We start from the raw sequence: 6,682 nt of genomic DNA, 5'->3' as shown, positions 1-6,682 counted from the left end.
TAAATTTGGTAGCCACAAGCTTGAGAGGCTTCTTCTTGCGCTGGGTAAGGCCGGGTGTAGCCTCAAAATCCAAGTCATTAATCTTCATACCCTGCGGCATTTTTCAATCAAATTTGTAAAGAAGATTGGCTAGTGCAAGCTGCACACTGGGCGCTGCCATGTGTATCCCTGGACAAATTCTTCTGCCGGAACCAAATGGTATAAATTCAAAGTTTTGTCCTCCCATATCAATGTTAGAGCCCACAAATCTCTCAGGAATAAATTTGTCCTGCTTATCCCAAACTTGAGGTCCCTTCCTATTGCCCACACGTTAACTAAAACCATTGTCTTGGCTGGTGTGTGATAACCATCGATAACGCAGCTTTCTATTGTTGCCTTTGGGATGAATTGAGCCGCTGGTTGAATCCTCATTGTCTCTTTGATTACAGCATTAAGTACTCTAATCTTGGAATATCATCTTCATCTACAAACCCTTTATCTTTAACCACACTTCGAACTTCTTCTTGAGCCTTCTTCATTGCTTCAGGATTCTTCATTAGGAGGGTCATAGCCATTGCAATAGTGACTTTACTCGTGTCCGTGGTACCAATAAATATTTCCTGCATAAATGCAAATTAAAGCACATACATTTAAGCAAGTGCATTATAGGAGAGATGGCAAACCAAAATTGATGAATCGAACTGGGTGGCCAGGTATTCTTGAAAAGCAAACCACTACGCCATGTACGTCAATGGGAACAGCAGGCTGAGAAATAAAATTAATTTTTAGTGAAAGGAATAGATTATGTACGTACCATGATCGCTGCTTTGACAGCATCCAATGTTAGATAACCGGCTTTAGTAAGACTAAGTAAATCGTCGATTAAGTCCCCTTGCTGACCAGCATCTTTCGGTCGCTTTGGATCCAAATGGTCATCGGTGAGTTGTTAATAATATTGATCACAATCTTTGAAATGCTTTTGGAGACAACGATGCATTCCTGTGAGTCCATCGAGGCAATTACCGATGAAAGAGTAAGAGCAATCCGAGAAAAAAATGGTCCCAGACAAGAGCTGAGTTTCCGCAAGAAGAAAATCCATTCTATTGACAGCTGCTGTGCCGTCAACTTCAAACCTCTTCCTAAAAGTGACTCTAAAAATAATGTTACGTACACAAGTCATTGCTATCTCGCTTACGTTGATAGGCGCTTTGGATGAAGCATCTTCATCGGCAGCATCTCCTAATTTTGATATTTTTTCAACCATGCGGAAAATCTTATCCTTTCGAACTCGACGGAATTGCTCGATTCTATTAGAGTTAAGCAAAGAGGTGACAAATCTTTTCCTCATGTCTCTCCACTCATTGTAATGAGGGGCAAAAGTGACAGCCAAGTTGTTTAGGGAATGAAATAGGGTTACCAACATAAAGGTGTTTGCTCATACATTATCGTGCTCTCCTCAAAGTAAAAGTGAGCAAATGGTTGAGCAGATCACCTCGACCAGGATGTTGTTTGGTGACCTCGAGCACATCACCTCGACCAGGATGTTATTGGTCACCTCGACCAGAATAATATGTGGTGACCTCGAGCACATCATCTCGACCAGGATATTATTGGTCACCTCGACCAGAGTAATATGTGGTGACCTCGAGCACATCACCTCGACCAGGAGGTTATTGGTCACCTCAAGCAGATCATCTCGACCAGGATGTTATTGGTCACCTCGACCAGAATAATATGTGGCGACCTCGAGCACATCACCTCTACCAGGATATCATTGGTCACCTCGACTAGAGTAATATGTGGTGACCTCGAGCACATCACCTCGACCAGGAGGTTATTGGTCACCTCGAGCAGATCATCTCGACCAGGATGTTATTGGTCACCTCGACCAGAATAATATGTGGTGACCTCGAGCACATCACCTCGACTAGGATGTTATTGGTCACTTCGAGCATATCACCTCGACCAGGAGGTTACCAGGAAGCACGACTCAGTCAAAATATTTTCTTCGAAATATTAGGGACCATATTCTTAGTGGCCTGAAAATTAGTAGTTTTCTTGAGAATTCTAGGGGAGAGGATAAAAACCGCTATAATTTCCTATAAAAACCTGGGAAGAGGAAGGAAAGGGGATTCGATTCTTTTCTCTCTCTCTCTCTCTGGGTGACTGAACCCATTGGATCTTTTTCTCTCTCTACCACTGGGAAATTTCTCTTTCGCTTATGATTTCTTTAAGATTAATTATTCTCAATTATTTTCCTTTAAATTTACTTAAAAGCTTTTTGTTTAAAGCAATCATAATTAAGCCACATGAACTATGGTATTGATTTTTCCAAGTAAGACCCAAATCGCTGACTTGAGCATCGGAGGGTTCTCGCCAGAAAAACTTTCGGCGCCTCCTAACTATTGGCTGTGCTCACAGGCTCACAGGTTATCTGCTCATGGATTGTCTGCTCATGGATCGTCTGCTCATGGATTGTCTGCTCATGGAACATCTGCTCATAGAAAATCTGCTCATGGTGCTAACTAATCAGCGGCTTCCCACTAAACAAATTTAATGCTGATGCAGGGATCTGAGATTTAACCGACTCATCCGGATTTTGGCATCAACACAAGTAATTGTAGGATACATTTGCGAGCCAAGCAGAACTGGCCTCCTGGCAAATTGAAGATCGTGAGTTTTGAAGGCCTCTTTAGCCAATTTTGCTGAGGAAATTACTATGGCCGGTCTAAAACCAAGACGCAGGGAAAAGACGGGACCATATTGTTTAGAAATTTTCCATAAATAAAATGCAAGCTTTTGGTATCGAACTGGTACAGGTTGCCAATTATGGGGAGACCAGGAGGGCCAGGTGGAAATTTGGCACTTGTGCAACAGAAAGATGGGAAGACAAAAAAGGATCACAAGAACAAGTAGATCCATTCTTTTTTCCTTTTTTTCTTCTTTTCCTCTCTCTCTCTCTTAATTTTTGAGCAACAATATTAACTAGCTAGTTCAGTGCTGTACAAGAACACACCTCTGCCTATTTATAAGACGTTGATACCTGCGCGAACTAAAGCCATTATAGGATGAAACGGGCAGGTGCCTCATTTTGGGTTTTCAAATTTTTTTATTCTTCATAACAGTCCAGTGACGATTAGACTTCTTTTTATTTATATTTTTTAAGCAAACCTCGTGACAACCAGTGAGCCTACCTGGGCTAGGGATGGCAAAATTCTCTATGGATTTGGAGTCTCATGGGGCTCCACCTCAAATGGGATGAATTTTGAATAATTTTTTAGAATTGGGTAGGGAATGGACGAAAAATAATCTTCAAATTTTTAATGGGGTGGGGTTTTGTTTTGTATTCCTCACCCCACCCCCACCCCCACCCCCACCCCCACCCCAATCCCCATTATATATAAATATTTTTTAATTTTTTATTTAATAATTTTTGTTTCATCAATTACAATGTTAATTATAAATTTTCTTTTTATTTTTACTTGACATAAATAGGTTATAACTAAAAAAAACCCTACAATATAATTTTTATTCAGCCTAAAACATTGTTATATTTTCTTCTCTATTAAGATACTATTCTCTTCAAATATTTTTTAATTTTGATATCATTTAAAGATATTATTTCAAACATTTAGAGATTTTTTAAAAATAATTTAAATACTTTATAATATGATAATGATTTTATTTAAGTCTTTAATTTTTAATTTATTAAAATCAAGTATTTATCTTTACTATAAAATAAATAAATGTGGATTGTGGTGGGGATGGAAAAATCATTCCCCACATGAGGATTTCTCATTCCCACCCCACTAAATTTATTGAGAAATATGGTGGAAAATGGAGGCAAAAATTCCTCATCCCCACCCCCCACCCCCATTAATTGCCATCCCTGACTGCCCCTTAATAATAATAAAAAAAAAAATTGCATCATCACGTGAAAAGCACCATCTTTATATACATACGAACATTGATAAAAGTAGCAGATATTAATTAGTTAATATTCTATATAGTCACGTTTCTCGTGCGCACCAATATCTGGAAGGGTCAAAATGGGAGAGCAATAATTTCTCACGTTTAATTTATTGATCCCGCGAATGATGCGGTTACAAAGAAAAATAATGTTTACCCTAATTACTGACCTTTTTTTTTTTTTTTGGCGATGGCTGGGCAACAGCCCATGTCTCAATGTATGTGACATATACACATTATACACCCAATCAGACATCTGCAGTCAAGTTATAACTTCCGGAATGTACCCAACTCACCTTACACAACCATCTTACATCAATGTTGTTAATTCCATAGAGTGATAACTTATTTAATTGGAACATTATTGAAGATTTGTTATCTTACCTTATTTTGCTAGCACTGATGCCTTTCAAGCATGTAACCTACATAATTTGAACATGTGTTGATTTCTGTTTGATAGGGTTGGTGATGCTCGATCGAAATTTCTTTAATAGCTGAGATAGCCCTCCCACATTAACTCTTTGAGATATGCTTGGACATATGTCAAAAAAATGGAATATTAATTAATAATAGGCTATTTCCACACACACGCATACATATTATATAAAGCTTTAGTGTTTCAGAAACTGAGCACTACTCTTCAGCATCCATATGGCACCCATTGTCGTTTTGTTAGTTTCTCCCTTATATCCTAATTAACCTAAAGAGATGAGTTCACTCCAAGATGATCACCAAGTCATGATGAAACCAGCAAGGGATGAGCAAGATTTCTTGTTGGCCATGGAACTCGCTTCCGGCACAATACTTCCAATGACCATTAAATCTGCCATTGAGCTTGGTGTGTTGGAGATAATGGCGAAAGCTAGCCCAACTTAACTCTCTTCTTTATAGATTGCCTCTCAGCTGCCCACAAATAACAAAAAAGCCCCAATAATACTCGACAGCTTGCTGAACCTCCTAGCCAGTTACTCTTTTCTCACATGTAGTCTTGTCTCAGAAAAAAGATAGAAGTGTCCAAAGATTATATGGCTTGGCACCAGTGTCCAAATATTTTGTTCCAAATGAAGAGGGAGTTTCTCTTGCTCCCACTCTGCTCATAATTCAGGACAAAGTTAACATGGATTCTGGGTAATTTGTTTTCTAATTTCCTTGTACTCACATTAATTGTATTTCTGGAGGTTATAATATAATACATGCGCTCAATTAAATAATACTCATATTTATGCATGACATCTTCCGACAGGTCCTGTGTGAAAGATGCTTTATTGGAAGGGTCGGTACCATTTATGAAGGCACATAATGGAATGGATGGATTCGCAGTCGCTGCCAAAGATGAAAAAATAAATAACCTCTTCAATCAATCAATGCACAATCACACAACTATAGTCATGAAGGAAATTCTTGAAACCTACAAGGGATTTGAAAGGCTAAACCAATTTGTGGATGTTGCCGATGGCTTAGGTGAAAATAAAAATATATTATTAACCAAAATCAGCATAATATCACTAAATACTATAGTCACATGAATCACTAACACTAATTTGTATCATTAAATACGAACATTATAGTGTCATTATTTTGCTGATACTATGTGATACGAATTACTGACATGTATATATTATCATGAAATACTAACACCATAGTGTCATTATTTTGGTGATATTATAGTGACATGAATTATTGAAACAAAAATCACCGACACAATTAATAAGTGTTAGAAAAAGTAATTACTGACACTAAATTGGTGTCAACAAAACCCATTTTTCTAGTAGTGCCAATTTGTATAACTTTGATCAATTCCAAAGATAACCAAGTGAGTTTTTATCTCTAAAGGAGTCTGGTACTTCACATTCCCACACTTTGAGCAAGGGCAACGTAAATGATCCAGATTTACAGCGTGACGGACAACATAATTAAAAAAGCTCTTAGCACTAACTCTATATTCTTCTGATCTTCTATCCAATGAAATCTAAGACTTATCCATTGTAGATTCAACAATAATAAATTGAGGCCTGAAGTTTCAATTACTACCTTGTAGCTAAATGTGCTTGGACGTTCTAGTGCAAAAACTAAACCTTTTTATTACCAAGAAAAAATAAAAGGGAATTAGTTTGGACATAAGAGCAAATAAGAAAACAAATAAACAAAAAAGAAAAAGACAGCACCTGGAATTTTCTAGGTGTTGTCTACCTACTTAATTATGTTAAAACAAAACCTAAAACTCTCAAACAGCAAACAACAGCATGGCAACACCTAAAAATTTTTTTGGGTGTTGTCTAACTATTGTAATTATGTTAAAACAAGACGTAATTGTGTTAAGATAGCATCTAAAAGTTTCAGGTGTTGTTTTTAACATCAAACGGTAGCATGATAGACCCTAAAAAAATTCTTTGGGTGTTGTCTAGCTATTAAAAAAGCATGGGAACTTCTAGGTGCTATTTTTAACAGCAAACAGCACCCAAAATTCTTTTGGGTGTTGTCTAGCTATTAAAAACAGTACCCAGTACTTCTAGGTGTTGTTTCTAATAGCATGACAGTACTAAGAAAAATTTTTGGGTGCTGTCTAGCAACTGTAATTGTGTTGTTTTTAACATCAAACAGCAGCATGGCAGTATCCAAAAAAATTTTGAGTGCTATCTAACTATTAAAAACAACACTTGAAAGTCCCAGGTGCTGTTTTTAGTAGCAAACAACAACATGACAACAATCATGAAATTTTTTTAGGTGCTGTCAA

The 6,682-nt window shown here is 37.4% G+C and overlaps 1 pseudogene; it reads left to right on the top strand.

Annotated features, from left to right (window-relative positions):
- Window positions 1–4,656: 4,656 nt before the first annotated feature.
- LOC18046710 lies at window positions 4,657–5,474 on the top strand (annotated as a pseudogene).
- Window positions 5,475–6,682: the final 1,208 nt, after the last annotated feature.

The sequence above is a fragment of the Citrus clementina genome, unplaced genomic scaffold (genome assembly GCF_000493195.1).
Source record: "Citrus clementina cultivar Clemenules unplaced genomic scaffold, Citrus_clementina_v1.0 scaffold_3, whole genome shotgun sequence".
NCBI classification, from domain to species: Eukaryota; Viridiplantae; Streptophyta; class Magnoliopsida; order Sapindales; family Rutaceae; genus Citrus; species Citrus x clementina.
This window is presented reverse-complemented; position numbering and strand designations above follow the sequence as displayed.